At 35.8% G+C, this 16269-nt stretch overlaps 1 long non-coding RNA gene and 10 other non-coding genes across 11 annotated transcripts in view; 7 read left to right on the top strand and 4 right to left on the bottom strand.

The window, feature by feature from the left end:
• The window catches only part of LOC133561396 (uncharacterized), a 165460-nt gene that overhangs the window by 134166 nt on the left and 15025 nt on the right, over positions 1 to 16269 (top strand). The window lies entirely within an intron of this gene.
• On the top strand, positions 219 to 290 carry trnaq-cug (transfer RNA glutamine (anticodon CUG)). The gene has a single exon. It is a non-coding gene; the product is annotated as a tRNA-Gln (tRNA).
• trnaq-uug (transfer RNA glutamine (anticodon UUG)) lies at positions 2101 to 2172 on the bottom strand. Its single transcript has one exon. It is a non-coding gene; the product is annotated as a tRNA-Gln (tRNA).
• Positions 2458 to 2529, top strand: trnaq-cug (transfer RNA glutamine (anticodon CUG)). The gene has a single exon. It is a non-coding gene; the product is annotated as a tRNA-Gln (tRNA).
• On the bottom strand, positions 2963 to 3034 carry trnaq-uug (transfer RNA glutamine (anticodon UUG)). The gene has a single exon. It is a non-coding gene; the product is annotated as a tRNA-Gln (tRNA).
• trnaq-cug (transfer RNA glutamine (anticodon CUG)) lies at positions 4658 to 4729 on the bottom strand. The gene has a single exon. It is a non-coding gene; the product is annotated as a tRNA-Gln (tRNA).
• Positions 6305 to 6376, top strand: trnap-agg (transfer RNA proline (anticodon AGG)). Its single transcript has one exon. It is a non-coding gene; the product is annotated as a tRNA-Pro (tRNA).
• Positions 7294 to 7365, bottom strand: trnaq-cug (transfer RNA glutamine (anticodon CUG)). Its single transcript has one exon. It is a non-coding gene; the product is annotated as a tRNA-Gln (tRNA).
• trnaq-uug (transfer RNA glutamine (anticodon UUG)) lies at positions 8105 to 8176 on the top strand. Its single transcript has one exon. It is a non-coding gene; the product is annotated as a tRNA-Gln (tRNA).
• On the top strand, positions 13858 to 13929 carry trnaq-uug (transfer RNA glutamine (anticodon UUG)). Its single transcript has one exon. It is a non-coding gene; the product is annotated as a tRNA-Gln (tRNA).
• On the top strand, positions 14358 to 14430 carry trnak-cuu (transfer RNA lysine (anticodon CUU)). Its single transcript has one exon. It is a non-coding gene; the product is annotated as a tRNA-Lys (tRNA).

Raw genomic sequence — 16269 nt, 5'->3', positions numbered from 1 at the left:
TCATGACTGAAAACAGAAATTATTAACACAAGTGTTCGTCCAAGTTCAACAAATCTCATGACATTTGAGATTTTAATAAGGGACACGATCTGACATTGTGTCAAAACTTTTAATCATTTTTTAATTCATACCTGAAGAAAGCAGTGTCAATGAAAATCTATTAAATTTCATCAATGCTGTTTTTTGTTTTATCACTTTCTTTTACTTTTGTATATACAGGTTCCATGGTGTAATGGTTAGCACTCTGGACTCTGAATCCAGTGATCCAAGTTCAAGTCTTGGTGGAACCTTCTTGAAACATTAGAGTGATTAGTGATTAATACCACCTCCATTTAATTAATGCTTCTGTGAAAAATGCAAATTATTAACATTTCTGTGAAGAATAGTTACTTGTCCATTTTCAGATTGTATCACTTATAAATTTATGAGTCATGTTTTTATTCCTAACTTTTTACCTCGTGCACACAGTTGTCTTCTTATGTGATTTTAAACTTCATTTTAAACATTCTTAGCCTCATATGCGCTCTTTATTGATTATTACTCTACAAAAAGAAATGTATTATTAATAAAGTGAGTTTAACAGAAGAATGCAAACTTACCAATTTTCGGTAAATTAAGTACTATGGTAATCATTGATAATACTGTCATTGATAAATTATTTTGGAGAATTCATATATGTTTAAGAGTCCTTTATTTATTCATAGTCATGTTTGGATCAGCTAGTACTTTTCAATATATATTCTGTATACCAGTTTCTCTTTGTCTACAGAAGTCTGTATTGTTTTAGTCATTGGAATGTGAAAGGGATACATCCCCCTCTTTATTCCTATTCTGTCTTGATGGTCCTTCTTACTCAGCATAGAAATAAACTGAGTGTTTACCACCTCAGTCTTAGAACAAATACAGCTCGTAAGTTGAGACACAACTGTATTTATTTCGGATGTTTTTATTGATCTCTTGAGTGTTTGATGCAAGGAATATTAAATGGCAAAAGCCCAAAATGCTGCACCCGAAAACTAAAATGGCTCAACCCAAAACGCTGCAACATGAAACAACGCAACATGAAATGCCGACAACACGAAATGTCGTGGCATGAAACATCGCAACACTAACAATCATTCATCAAGGTAGAGCATGAGACTCTTAATCTCACGGTCGTTGGTTCGAGCCCCATGTTGGGCTTTTAAATTTTTCCCAAGGAAATTCAACACAAACACTGCCACACTTCTAATAAATAAATAAAAACACCTGTAACGATGTGCAAAACGCCACAACATGAAATCTATCCATCTATCTAAATACTGAATATTTCAGTTTTACTATAAAAAACAAGGTTGTCTTTGACAGAAAAGGCATAAAACCTTATTTGTTTTACTTTATATCAACCTCAAGTTGATATAGAGATTTACTGTAAGCATTAAATAAATAAATAAAATATATAATTTGACTCATTTTTAACGTTTTAGTGACTGAGACCCTCTATGCTCCTCAGGAGACCTAAGGATTAAAAAAAAAAAAAATCCATATATTTTGTTATGGTTTGAAAATGAAAAATATCAAAATGGCCCCCGCATGCTTAAATTTTTCCGTGTGCGGCCCTCTGTGGAAAAAGTTTGGACACCCCTGGTGTATGCCTTCAGAAATTAGGATAAAAATAGTTTACAATGAATTTCACAGTAAAAAGTAGAAAGAAGTATGACTATGTGTGTACGAAGTAAAAGGACTTAAAGACATAAAAGCTTTTCCTGGATTTAAACCCAGACCATCGGAGCGGAGCAGCTTGTTAAGACTTTAGTTTAGGGGGCTACTTCATATGTTCATGTGGAAACTCACTAAATACACCTCCGAACCCAACTGGGACCCCCGTACCAAAACGGTTTAATACAAATACACGTACCGTTACACCCCTAGTTTTTATGGATCCCATAAGTGAGTGATGTCAATGAAAAAATGATCAAAATTAAGTCAAAAGTCACAAATGAAAAAAGTTATTATTGAAAAACATCTTCTAATAAGAAACAATCTGAAATCAACATTTAAGGTGCTCTCTTTTTCATGCTGCAGGACACTCTGAATAGTATCCACTCCAGTTGTACAAGTTGGTTCCACCAAGACTTGAACTTGGATCACTGGATTCAAAGTCCAGAGTGCTAACCATTACACCATGGAACCTGTATAATCCCCCCCAAATGATCCTGCAGTAAACAGTAATTGATTGGATATAACAGATGTGTTTGATATTTTTTCATGAAAATGGTAGTAAACTAAAAATCCGAGACAGAGGGACGCTTCAAGCTGAGGACTTTCCCGCGGGTTAGATTTTTGACTGTGAACTTAATTTTGAACTTGTATCTAATTTATTTTGACATCACACACTCAAGGGATCAATGACAATCTATCAAATCCAATATAGTACTGTGTACTGTAGGATCACATTGTTTTACATGTACATTTACAGGTTCCATGGTGTAATGGTTAGCACTCTGGACTCTGAATCCAGTGATCCAAGTTCAAGTCTTGGTGGAACCTTCCTGAAACATTAGAACACTTACTCATCGCCCTTTGAATATTTTTTTGAAAAAGAGAGTGCATCCAAATTTAGCTAAAAATTACAATGCTGTAGTGCAGTTTCCGATTGTGCTCCTTATATGTTTATAAATCCTGTTTTTAGTCACATCACTTATCAGTTTTAGATTGTGTCCCCTTTTAAAAGCTGAAAAGAAATTCAACATGTTTGCCACCTTGTTTTTCAGGGCTTTTTAGTCTAGTGGTATGATTCGGGTGTGAGAAGTCATATTTTTATAAATCCTGTTTTCAACCACAACTTTCCTCCTCATACACACAGTTGTTGTTACATTTGTGATGTTAGAACTAATTTTGACCATTTTATGAGACATCACAAGCTCGAGGGATCCATAATAATTCAGCAGGATTAATTATTTGCTATTTAAACACTGCAAGTTGGTTCCACCAAGACTTGAACTTGGATCACTGGATTCAAAGTCCAGAGTGCTAACCATTACACCATGGAACCTGTAAACATAAGTGTAAAGTTTTAACCCAGTTTCAGATTGTGTCCCCTGTATGTTCTTAAGTCCTGTTTTCAATCATGGATCCGTTCCTCGTATGCACACTTGTTACATTTTTGACTTTAGACTTGGTTTTGAACTTTTATTTCACTTTTCCAGAGGGCACATAAACAAGGGATAAATGAAAATCTACACAATCAAATACAGTTGGTTCTTACTTTACAAGCTCTATTTGTACTAGGACTGATCTTGTAAACCCTTATTTCATTTGTGCATGAAGATGGTAGTGAATTAATTTTTTTGTTAAAAGATTGTGTCCCCTATTAAACATTTGTTCAGCAATCCATGAATTGATTAACGTGGACCCCGATTTAAATAAGCTGAAAAATGTATTCGGGTGTTACCATTTAGTGGTCAATTGTACGGAATATGTACTGTACTGTGCAATCTATTAATAAAAGCTTCAATCAATCAAAATCCTGTTGCAGGGTTTGTTGGTCTTGGACAAGTCCTTGTGTTCAAATTATTTTAGGATTGTGTAGGTTCCATGGTGTAATTATTAGCACTCTGGACTTTGAAAACTGTGATCCAAGTTCAAGTCTTGGTGGAACCAACTTGCAGTATTTAAGTGGACATTTTTCATTGATTGCTTTAGTGTATGCCTTCAGAAAATAGGATAAAAATAGTTTACAATGAAGTTCACAGTCAAAAGTAGAAAGAAATATGACTATCTGTGAGTGAGGTAAAAAGTAATGACTGAAAACAGGACTTAAAGACATAAAGGCTTGTCCAGGATTTGAACCCATCTCTCACACTCTGAGCAAGAAGGATACGACGATACTAAGAAGTCCTGGAACGAGACTTACCAGCGAATGTTATGAAATTTGAAATTTTAATAGGGGACACAATTGGAAACTTGATTACCTTTTTGCACTTTGATACTTATTTAGATTCACTGACATTTTCATACATAGATGAACTAAGGGTTACCAGCTCAGTCCTAGAACAAACTGTGGTCATAAATGTAGGTACCACTGTGTTTGATAAGTCTCGAATGTAAAAACAACTGTGTGTACAAGAAAGACAAGTTATGATTAAAAATAGGACTTACAAACATAAGGGTTTATCCGGGAATTGAACCCGGGACCTTTCGCACCCTAACCGAGAATCATACGACTAGACCAACAAGCCTGAGAGACATGATAGCAAACATCTTTTAAAAATGTTTTAATCCTTAGGGGTCACAATCTGAAACTGTGCTTTTAACACATATTTTGATTGACTACCTTTTTCATGCATAAATAAACTGAGGGTTTACCACCTCAGTCCTAGAACTAATAGAGCTCGTAAATTGTATTTTTTTCAGAGATTTTTATTGATCTCTTGAGTGTGTGATGTATGGAATATTGATGTAAAAGTTTAAAGTCACAAATTTAAAGACGAGTGTGTTTACGAGGGAACAAGTTCTTACTAAAAACAGGACTTATAAACTTATAAGAGCTCAATTAGAAACTGGATTCCAACATTGTACTTTTAAGCCAAATTTAGACTCAATCCTTTTTTCATGTGAAAATACTTAAAGGGATGTTAGGTTGTATTCAACACTAATCACTCTTAATGTCACAAGAAGGTTCCACCAAGACTTGAACTTGGATCACTGGATTCAGAGTCCAGAGTGCTAACCATTACACCATGGAACCTGTGTACAAACCCCTAAATAAAGTGATCCAACAGTAAACAGTACTGATGAACTTTGATAGATTTTCATTGACACCTTGAGTGTAAGTTGTCAGGAAAATGGAGGGAAACGTTTAAATCAAGTCTAAAGTATAAAAAAAGACAAGACTTGTGACTGTGTGTACGAGGGGAAAAGTCATGACTGAAAACAGGAATTATAAACAAAAGTACTCGTCCAAGTTCAATAAATCTCATGAAATGTGAGATTTTAATAAAGGATACAATCTGACATTGTGTCAAAACTTTTAACCATGTTTTTAATTCATACCTGAAGAAAGCAGTGAATCCAAATTTGGGTTAAAAGTGCAAAGTTTTAATCCAGTTTCAGATTGTGTCCCCTATTAAAATCTCACATTTTATTTCAAGATTTGTACAGCAATCATGTTGCAGGGTTTGTTGGTCTTGGACAAGTCCTTGTGTTAAAATTATAATTCCTGTTTTCAGTCATGACTTTTCCCCTCGTACACACAGTCACAAGTCTTGTCTTTTTTTTCAATTTTAGACTTGATTTAAACGTTTCCCTCCATTTTCCTGACAACTTACACTCAATAAAACTCTATCAAAGTATATCAATACTGTGTACTGTAGAACCACATTGTTTTACATGTACATTTACAGGTTCCATGGTGTAATGGTTAGCACTCTGGACTCTAAATCCAGTGATCCAAGTTCAAGTCTTGGTGGAACCAACTTGTAAATATACAGTGTTCAGTATGATTCACCTGAATATCTCTTACATGAAAAATAAATCAAAATTAAATTCAAGAATGTGTTAAAAGTGCAGTTTTGGTATTATTGTCCGTAGTAAGAGTTTATATTTTCACCACATTAATTTTCAGGGCTTGTTGGTCTATTCTAAAGAAATTCAATTTCCAGACAAGCCCTTGTGTTTATAAGTCTTATTTATAATCAGATCATTTCTCCTGGTACACACAGTTGTTGTTACATTTGTGACTTTAGACTTGATTTTCATCATTTTTGCAGACATCACACACTCAAGGGATCAATGACAATCTATCAAATCCAATCAGGTACTGTGTACTGTAGGATCACATTGTTTTACATGCACATTTACAGGTTCCATGGTGTAATGGTTAGCACTCTGGACTCTAATTCCAGTGATCTAAGTTCAAGTCCTGGTGGAACCTTCTTGTAACATTGGAGTGAATTTAAATTAGGCTTAAAAGTACGGTGCTGTAGTCCAGTTTCTATCTGTGCTCTTATGTTTATAAGTCCTGTTTTTAGTAAAAACTTGTTCCCTCGTACACACAAATGTCTTTACATTTGTGACTTTAAACTTTTTCATCAATATTTCATACATCACACATTAAAGAGATTAATAAAATCAATAAAAATCTCCGAAATAAATTCAATTTACGAGCTCTATTAGTTCTAGGACTGAGGTGGTAAACCCTCAGTTTATTTATGCATGAAAATGGTAGTCAATCAAAATATGTGTTAAAAGCACAGTTTCAGATTGTGGCCCCTATTAAAACATTACAACATTTTTTAAAGGATGTATTCCATTGTGTTTTTAAGGCTTGTTGGTCTAGTCGTATGATTCTCGCTTAGGGTGCGAGAGGTCCCGGGTTCAATTCCCGGACAAGCCCTTATGTTTGTAAGTCATATTTTTAATCATAACTTGTCTTTCTTGTACACACACTTGTTTTTACATTCGAGACTTATCAAACACATTGGTACCTACATTTATGACCACAGTTTGTTCTTGGACTGAGCTGGTAACCCTTAGTTCATCCATGTATGAACATGTCAGTGGATCTAAGTAAGCATAAAAGTGCAAAGAGTTTCAGATTGTGTCCCTATTAAAATCTCACAATTCATAACATTTTTTGGTAAATCTTGTTCCAGGACTTCTTAGTATCGTCGTATCCTTCTTGCTCAGAGTGTGAGAGATAGTCCGGGTTCAAATCCTGGACAAGCCTTTATGTCTTTAAGTCCTGTTTTCAGTCATTACTTTTTATCTCGTACACATATTCATATTTATTTCTACTTTTGACTGTGAACTTCATTGTAAACTATTTTTATCCTATTTTCTGAGGGTATGGACTAAATCAATCAATGAAAAATGTCTACTTAAATACTGCAAGTTGAATCCACCAAGACTTGAACTTGGATCACTGTATTTCTTTGGCGTATGAATTTTGCCAAAGAAATTCATACCACGAGACGGTGACACACTTCAAATAAATCAATTAAAAAAACTGTAACGATGTGCAAGTTCGCATTCTTCTGTTAAATTCACTTTATTAATAATATTTTTCTTTTTGTACAGTAATATTATGTAGCTTAGAAAGTTTAAAATCAAGTTTAAAATCACATAAAAAGACAACTGTGTGTACGAGGGAAAAAGGTAGGAATAAAAACATGACTCATAAACATATAAGGGACACAATCTGAAAATGGACAAGGAACTATTCTTCACAGAAATGTTGTTTATTTGAATTTTTCTCAGAAGCATTAATCAAATGACAGTGATACTGAACACTTTTCACTCTAAGGTTACAAAAGGTTTCACCAAGTCTTGAACTTGGATCACTGGATTCAGAGTCCAGAGTGCTAACCATTACACCATGGAACCTGTAAATGTACATGTAAAACAATGTGATCCTACAGTACACAGTACTTGATTGGATTTGATAGATTGTCATTGATCCCTTGAGTGTGTGATGTCTGAAAAACATAGGTCGAAGTTTAAAATCAAGTTTTGGGTCAAAAGTACAAATAAATATGACTAAGTGAGTACGAGGTACAAAGTACTGACTGAAAACAGGACTTGAACACTTTAGAGATTGTCCAGGATTTGATACCAGGGTCTATCGTACCTTAAGCAAAAATACAGGATTGGACCAACAAGACCTGGAACAAGTCTTTCCAGAAAATCTCATGAAACGTCAGATTTTAATAGGGGACACAATCTGAAACTTGATTACCTTATTGCACTTTTATACTTATTGATCCCTTGAGTGTGTGATGTTTGAAAAAAAAATGTTCAAATCAAGCCTAAAGTCACAAATACAATAACAACTATGTGAATGAGGAAGAAAGTTATGATTGCAAAAGGGAGTACTAAAGAGGGCTTGTCCGGGAATTGAATCCTGGACCTCTCGCACCCGCAGCGAGAATCATACGACTAGACCAACAAGCCCTGCATGCATATTTCCCCAACTGATCTCATGAAATGTGAAATTAGGGGACACAATCTGAAATGTTGTGGCAAACTTTTGACCAACATTTTAATTTACTACCATTTTCATGAACAAATCTATTATATCCATTCAAGTCCTCTTTAGCGCATGATATTTTAGTATTTAAATACAGGTTCCACGGTGTAATGGTTAGCACCCTGGACTTTGAATCCAGTGATCCAAGTTCAAGTCTTGGTGGAACCAATTTACGGGAAATTAAGTAATATGGTAATCATTAATAATACTGTTATTGATCAAATATTTTGGAGAATTCATATATGTTTAAGAGTCCTTTCTTTATTCATAGTCATGTTTGGATCAGCTAGTACTTTTCAATATATATTCTGTATACCAGTTTCTCTTTGTCTACAGAAGTCTGTATTGTTTTAGTCATTGGAATGTGAAAGGGATACATCCCCCTCTTTATTCCTATTCTGTCTTGATGGTCCTTCTTACTCAGCATAGAAATAAACTGAGGGTTTACCACCTCAGTCTTAGAACAAATACAGCTCGTAAGTTGAGACACAACTGTATTTATTTCGGATGTTTTTATTGATCTCTTGAGTGTTTGATGCAAGGAATATTAAATGGCAAAAGCCCAAAATGCTGCACCCGAAAACTAAAATGGCTCAACCCAAAACGCTGCAACATGAAACAACGCAAGATGAAATGCCGACAACACGAAATGCCGTGGCACGAAACATCGCAACAGTAACAATCATTCATCAAGGTAGAGCATGAGACTCTTAATCTCAGGGTCGTGGGTTCGAGCCCCACATTGGGTGATTGAATTTTGCCAAGGAAATTCAACACGAGACAGTGTGACACTTCAAATAAATCAATAAAAAAACTGTAACGATGTGCGAGTTCGCATTCTTCTACTAACTAAAATGGCTCAACCCAAAACGCTGCAACATGAAATGCCGACAACACGAAACTTCGCAATACAAAATGCCAGAGGTGTGGACTCGAGTCGGACTCGAGTCATGAATTTGATGACTTTAGACTCGACTTGACAAAATGTAAAACGACTTGCAACTCGACTTAGACTTTAACATCAATGACTTGTGACTTGACTTGGACTTGAGCCTTTTGACTTGACATGACTTGCAACTTTCCCCAAAACCCAAAGATTAAAAAGTTATTCAGGAGCGCTCCGTATCTTCCATTGTGTCCGCAAGTGTGTCAGTGTGTGCGGTGACAGCCTGTGCGCTACCTGTCAGTACAACAGCCAATCAAATTACATCCACGTTATTTTCGTCACACAGCATTCATCCAATCAAATTGCAGGAAAACCAACGAAGAAGAGCTCTCAATCAATAGAAGAATATGTGAGGAAAAATTATGCCATAAAGTGTTTCGTTCGGGTATTAAAACTACAACTTGGTTAACAAAAAAGTAATTGCCGTATGCAAAACTTGCGGTTGGAAGATTACAGACGGAGACGCAACAACTTCCAACTTCATTCGACATTTAAAGTTGCACAAAGAAGGGTACGTTTTGAATGTAAACTAAAGTTTATTGGCTGAGTAACGTAACTTTTATGTGTTGTGTAGTTAAATCAGTGAGGCTGTAAACTCACTGCTAACGTTATAACCATAGACATCATATAAGGGTACACAGCATCGAGCGCTACTGCCTGTTGCCGCTGACGTGACGCGGGGCCGCCATCTTGGAGTGGTGATCCGCTCCACTCAGGGCAATTCCTTTCGCAGGAGCAATGAACTGTCAGCACATTTAATTCATATTATCTCACTGAATACCACTGATATTCACAAGCTTTTTTCGTCATACGTGTAACTATGATAAAGGACACATGTCTTGGCATGTTCATAATTTGCTTAACAGAAATAGAATATTCTTATATGCTATAAGTGACCAGATATCTGAGATAAAAACTGGGAATAATAATCCCAGAGAAGGGGGAAAAAAACAGTCAACTATTTTTAAATTGAAGAAACAATACGATTAGGTTATATGTACATGCGTATATCCTACATAAACAATGTATGAATACATTAGATATCTATATATCTTACGGACCTATAGACCAGTGGTTCTCAAATGGGGGTACTTGAAGGTATGCCAAGGGGTACATGATTTTTTTTTTATGTTCTAAAAATAGCAACAATTCAAAATCCTTTATAAATATATTTATTGAATAATACTTCAACAAAATATGAATGTAAGTTCATAAACTGTGGGGAAAAAAATGCAACAATGCAATATTCAGTGTTGACAGCTAGATTTTTTGCAGACATGTTCCATAAATATTGATGTTAAAGATTTATTTTTTGTGAAGAAATGTTTGGAATGAAGTTCATGAATCCAGATGGATTTCTATTACAATCCCCAAAGAGGGCATTTTAAGTTGATTAATTTTATGTGTAGAAATCTTTATTTAAAATTGAATCACTTGTTTATTTTTCAACAAGTTTTTAGTTATTTTTACATCTTTTTTTTTTTTCAAATAGTTCAAGAAAGACCACTACAAATGAGCAATATTTTGCACTTTTATACAATTTAATGAATCAGAAACTGATGACATAGTGCTGTATTTTACTTTATCTCTTTTTTCAACCAAAAATGCTTTGCTCTGATTAGGAGGTACTTGAATTAAAAACATGTTCACAGGGGGTACATCACTGAAAAGGGGTTAAGAACCACTGTTATAGACTTTATCTCTGTTGCTGCAACAGCAGAGAGTTTATTCTGTCTTGACACTTTGTATTGATATTTTCTATTACATTCTTTCCTTAAATGCTCATGTTTACAGTGATTGTTTTATATGTATTTTTCATGTATGTTGCTTTGGATAAAAGTGTCTGTCAAATACTTAAACATATATCAACACCTGCAAGTCTTTATATCAGCCAAAACCACCATTCTGTTTTACTGAATTCAGAATAAAACCAAATTCTGTCTTACTCAACAAAGTTAGTATTTGAATATTGTTAGGTGAAGATGTATTTCTGGTTACAATTATACTGTTAGGAGAGTATTGTCTTATGTTTTGCCTAAAATGAGAATGCATCATAATCAGTGGCGGCTGGTGAATTTTGTTTTAGGTGGGGCTTAAAGTTTGTAAACCAAATACCTGTAGGGGGGTCATCCAACCCCAGAAGATTTATTTGTGATTTTCACATACAAATATTGTAGTTCTTTGCTCCTTCTGAATTCTGTGGTAATATTTTCAGAAAATACATCCAATAGTATGTCAATGTCAAATCTTACTTGTGAAAAGTAATCCCCCAATTGCTATTTTCAACAGTCCGCTCATTTGAGCAGGATAACACTTAATATCAGCCCAGCATCTTTGTTTTGTACCTGTCAACTGTCAGTTTAGGCTGCTCGCCGGCTCCTCATCACCACTTCAAGATGGCGGCCAAATTGCTCACGTCACAGCAGCCGATTCTGCGTCTACTTATAAGATGTCTATGGTTATAACGTCATTGCAAACAAGGCAATCTGTTGCGTCCACTGCAGTTTGCTACCTTATTCATACTTTTTGTCAAGTTAATTTTTGTAAGCAGGGTTTCATGAGGTACCTACACATAACATTAAGTTAGTGAATGTATCACACACAGTAACGTAACGTTAGACGGCGGTCAGCAGCACCGTGTATTTTAGCCACCTACAAAAAGACAAACATAGTCAAATAAAGGTCAGTTAAAATGTAAGCTATATTAAGAATATGTGTACATATTCTATAGAGCCCTGACATCTAAAAAGTACAGCACTGTTCATTGTTATGTTCATGTATTTGTTATGTTTTTTATGTGTACGCACACATAAACACATATACAGTGTGAGATGAGATCAATGAGATAAGGTAAGAACAGGATAGAAACTGCTATGGAACTAGTTACAATGCAATATTCCATGGAAATACAATGTTAACACTTTTGTGCAAATAAGTACAGTTGCACTTGTTTTTTCCAAATGTGTTTATACTGTAAAGGAATGAGTTAAATGTTTAAAATAACTGGTTAGTAGGGCTATTACGAAGTGCAATGTCAGCACAATTTTTTTTATAATGAATACATACAGCGTTTTAAAAGCATACACAATCTGTGTAAATATATTAGTCTGTGGTTAAAAAGACTTGAAATGACTCGAAACTCAAAATGCAGGACTTGGGACTTGACTTGAGACTTTCCAGTATTGACTTTGGACTTGACTCGGGACTTGCCTGTCTTGAATCGGGACTTGACTCGAGACTTGAGGGCAAAGAGTTGAGACTTACTTGTGACTTGCAAAACAATGACTTGGTCCCACCTCTGCAAAATGCTACAACAGCTGAAACACCAAATGGCGCAACATGATCGTAACACAAAACGCCATCAACACGAAACGATGTAACACAAAATGCTACATGAATATTTTTGTACAGTCACGAGTATTTTTCAAGGTAAACAATGCAGGCTCAGTCGGTAGAGCATGAGACTCTTAATCTCAGGGTCGTGGGTTCGAGCCCCACGTTGGGCGGTTAAATTTTTTTCCAAGGAAATTCAACACAAACACGGCCACACTTCTAATAAATAAACAAAAACCTGTTACGATATGCAAAATGCTGCAACATGAAACAACGCAACATGAAATGCCGACAACACGAAATGTCGCGGCACGAAACGTCACAACATGAAATGCTGTGACACCAAACGACACAACACGAAATAGCGCGACCCAAATCATGAAACATCATAACACAAAACACTGTCAACAAGAAACGTTGCAACACAAAATGCTACATGAACATTTTTGAACGGTATCACTCCCTTATCAAGGTTCTCCAGGCTAGCTCAGTTGGTAGAGCATGAGACTCTTAATCTCAGGGTCGTGGGTTCGAGCCCCGTGTTGGAAGTTTGCAAAAGAATTTCAATTGACGAGATGGTGCGACACTTCAAATAAATCAACTAAAAAAACTGTAACGATGTGCGAGTTCGCATTCTTCTGTTAAATTCACTTTATTAATAATATTTTTCTTTTTGTACAGTACTAATATGTATCTTAGAAAGTTTAAAATCAAGTTTAAAATCACATAAAAAGACAACTGTGTGTACGTGGGAAAAAGGTAGGAATAAAAACATGACTCATAAACATATAAGGGACACAATCTGAAAATGGTCAAGGAACTATTCTTCACAGAAATGTTGTTTATATGCATTTTTCACGGAAGCATTAATCAAACGACAGTGATACTGAACACTTTTCACTCCAAGGTTACAAGACAGTTCCACCAAGACTTGAACTTGGATCACTAGATTCAGAGTCCAGGATGCTAACCATTACACCATGGAACCTGTAAATGTACATGTAAAACAATGTGATCCTACAGTACACAGTACTTGATTAGATTTGATAGATTGTCATTGATCCCTTGTGTGTGTGTGATGTCTGAAAAACATAGGTCAAAGTTTAAACACGCCTTTCCAGAAAATCTAATGAAACGTCAGATTTTAATAGGGGACACAATCTGAAACTTGATTACTTTATTGCATTTTTATACTTGTTGATCACTTGAGTGTGTGATGTTTGAAAACAATGTTCAAATCAAGCCTAAAGTCAAATACAATAACAACTGTGTGTATGAGGAAGAAAGTTATGATTGCAAAAAGGAGTACTAAAGAGGGTTCGTCCGGGAATTGAACCCGGGACCTCTCGCACCCGAAGCGAGAATCATACGACTAGAGCAACAAACCCTGCATGCATAATTCCCCAATTAATATCATGAAATGTGAAATTAGAGGACACAATCTGATATGTTGTGGCAAACTTTTGACCAACATTTTAATTTACTACCATTTTCATGAACAAATGTCAAACAACATCTCTTATATCCAATCAAGTACTCTTTACTGCAGGATAATTTTGGTTAACTTACAGGTTCCGTGGTGTAATGGTTAGCACTCTGGACTTTGAATCCAGTGATCCAAGTTCAAGTCTTGGTGGAACCGATTTTCTGTATTTTAGTGGCAAATTGTTCAGTAATAATAGGTTTTAATGGATCCCTTAAATGTGTGATGTCTGGAAAGTTGTTCAAAATCAAGTCTGATGTCACAAATGTAACGACACATGTTTGTACCAGGGAAATATTAGACTGGATATATAGCACCCGAAGTGAGAATCATACGACGAGACCAACAAGGCCTGTAAAATAACTTTGCATAAATCTTTAAAAAATTTAACATTTTAATAGATGACACGATTTGAAACTGTGCTTTTAACACATATTTTGATTGACTACCATTTTCATGCATAAATAAACTGAGGGTTTACCACCTCAGTCCTAGAACTAATAGAGCTCGTAAATTTAGACACAACACAAAATGCTCCATGAATATTTTTGTACAGAAATGATTAATTACCAGATTAGATGATGTGAGCCCGGCTAGCTCAGTCGGTAGAGCATGAGACTCTTAATTTCAGGGTCGTGGGTTCGAGCCCCACGTTGGGCGGTTGATTTTTTCGCTAAGGAAATTCAGTACGAGACATTGCTACACTTACAATAAAAAAAAAAAAAAAAACCCGTAACGATGTGCAAAACGCTGCAACATGAAATGCAGAAAAACATGAAAAAGTGCGCCCCAAATCATGAAACATCGTAATACAAAACATCATCAACACGAAACGTTCCAACACAAAATGCTACATGAATATTTTTGTATGGTAACAATCACTCATCAAAAGTCTTTATGTGGTCCCGGCTAGCTCAGTCGGTAGGGCATGAAACTCTTAATCTCAGCGTCGTGGGTTCGAGCCCCATGTTCGGTGGTTCAATTTTTCGCCATGGAAATTCAACACGAGACAGTGCTACACTTCTAGTAAAAAAAAAAAAAAAAAACTTTTACGATTTGCAAAACGCTGCACCATAAATGCCAACAACATGAATTAGCACGGCCCAAATCATGAAACATCATAACACGAAACGCCATCAACACGAAACATAGTAATATGGGCCCGGCTAGCTCAGTCTGTAGAGCATGAGACTCAGGGTCGTGGGTTCGAGCCCCACGTTGGGCGATTAAATTTTGCCGAGGAAATCCAACATGAGACAGTGCTCCATTTCTCATAAATCAATGAAAAAAAACTGTAGCGATGTGCTAGTTTACCTTCTTCTGATAAACTAACATAATTAATAAAATATTTCTTTGTACAGTAATAATCAATAAAGAGCCCATATGTAACTAAGAAACGCCGCAGCACGTAACAAAGTGACATGAATCGCATCAAACTTATGTGACAAAAGCCCAAAATGCTGCACCCGAAAACTAAAATGGCTCAACCCAAAACGCTGCAACATGAAACAACGCAACATAAAATGCCGACAACACGAAATATCTTGGCACGAAACATCGCAACACGAAAAGCTGCAACAGCTGTGACACCAAACAGGGCAACATGAAATAGCTCGACCAAAATCCTAAAACATCATAACACAAAACGAAACGTTGCAACACAAAATGCTACATGAACATTTTTGTACAGTATCAATCACTTATCAAGTTTCTCCAGCTCAGTTGGTAGAGCATGAGACTCTTAATCTCAGGGTCGTGGGTTCAAGCCCCACGTTGTGCGTTTGACTTTTGCCAAAGAAATTCAATTCACGAGACGGTGCGACACTTCAAATAAATCAATCAAAAAAGCTGTAACGATGTGCGAGTTCGCATTCTTCTGTTAAATTCACTTTATTAATAATATTTTTCTTTTTGTACAGTGATAATCAATAAAGAGCGCATATGTAGCTTAGAAAGTTTTAAAACAAGTTTAAAATCACATAAAAAGACAACTGTGTGTACGAGGTAAAAAGGTAGGAATAAAAACATGACTCATAAACATATAAGGGACACAATCTGAAAATGGACAAGAAACTATTCTTCACACAAATGTTGGCTATTTGCATTTTTCACAGAAGCATTGACCAAATGGAGGTGATATTAAACACTAATGATTTCAATGTATTTCAAGAATGTTCCAGCAAGACTTGAACTTGGATCAGTGGATTCAGAGTCCAGAGTGCTAACCATTACACCATGGAACCTGTAAATGTACACGTAAAACAATGTGATCCTACAGTACACAGGCTTTGATTTGATTTGATAGGTAACTTAGATTTATATCGCGCTTTTCTAAACACTCAAAGCGCTAACAGAAGAGTGGTACTCAACATTCATTCACACCTGGTGGTGGTAAGCTACATAAGAAGCCACAGCTGCCCTGGGGTAGACTGACGGAAGCGTGGCTGCCAGTTTGCACCTACGGCCCCTCCTACCACCACCTATCATTCATTCATCCAT

This window comes from Nerophis ophidion, linkage group LG11 (genome assembly GCF_033978795.1).
Source record: "Nerophis ophidion isolate RoL-2023_Sa linkage group LG11, RoL_Noph_v1.0, whole genome shotgun sequence".
Taxonomy (NCBI): Eukaryota; Metazoa; Chordata; class Actinopteri; order Syngnathiformes; family Syngnathidae; genus Nerophis; species Nerophis ophidion.
Note: the sequence above shows the minus strand (reverse complement) of the source record. Positions and strands in the feature narration are given on the sequence as shown.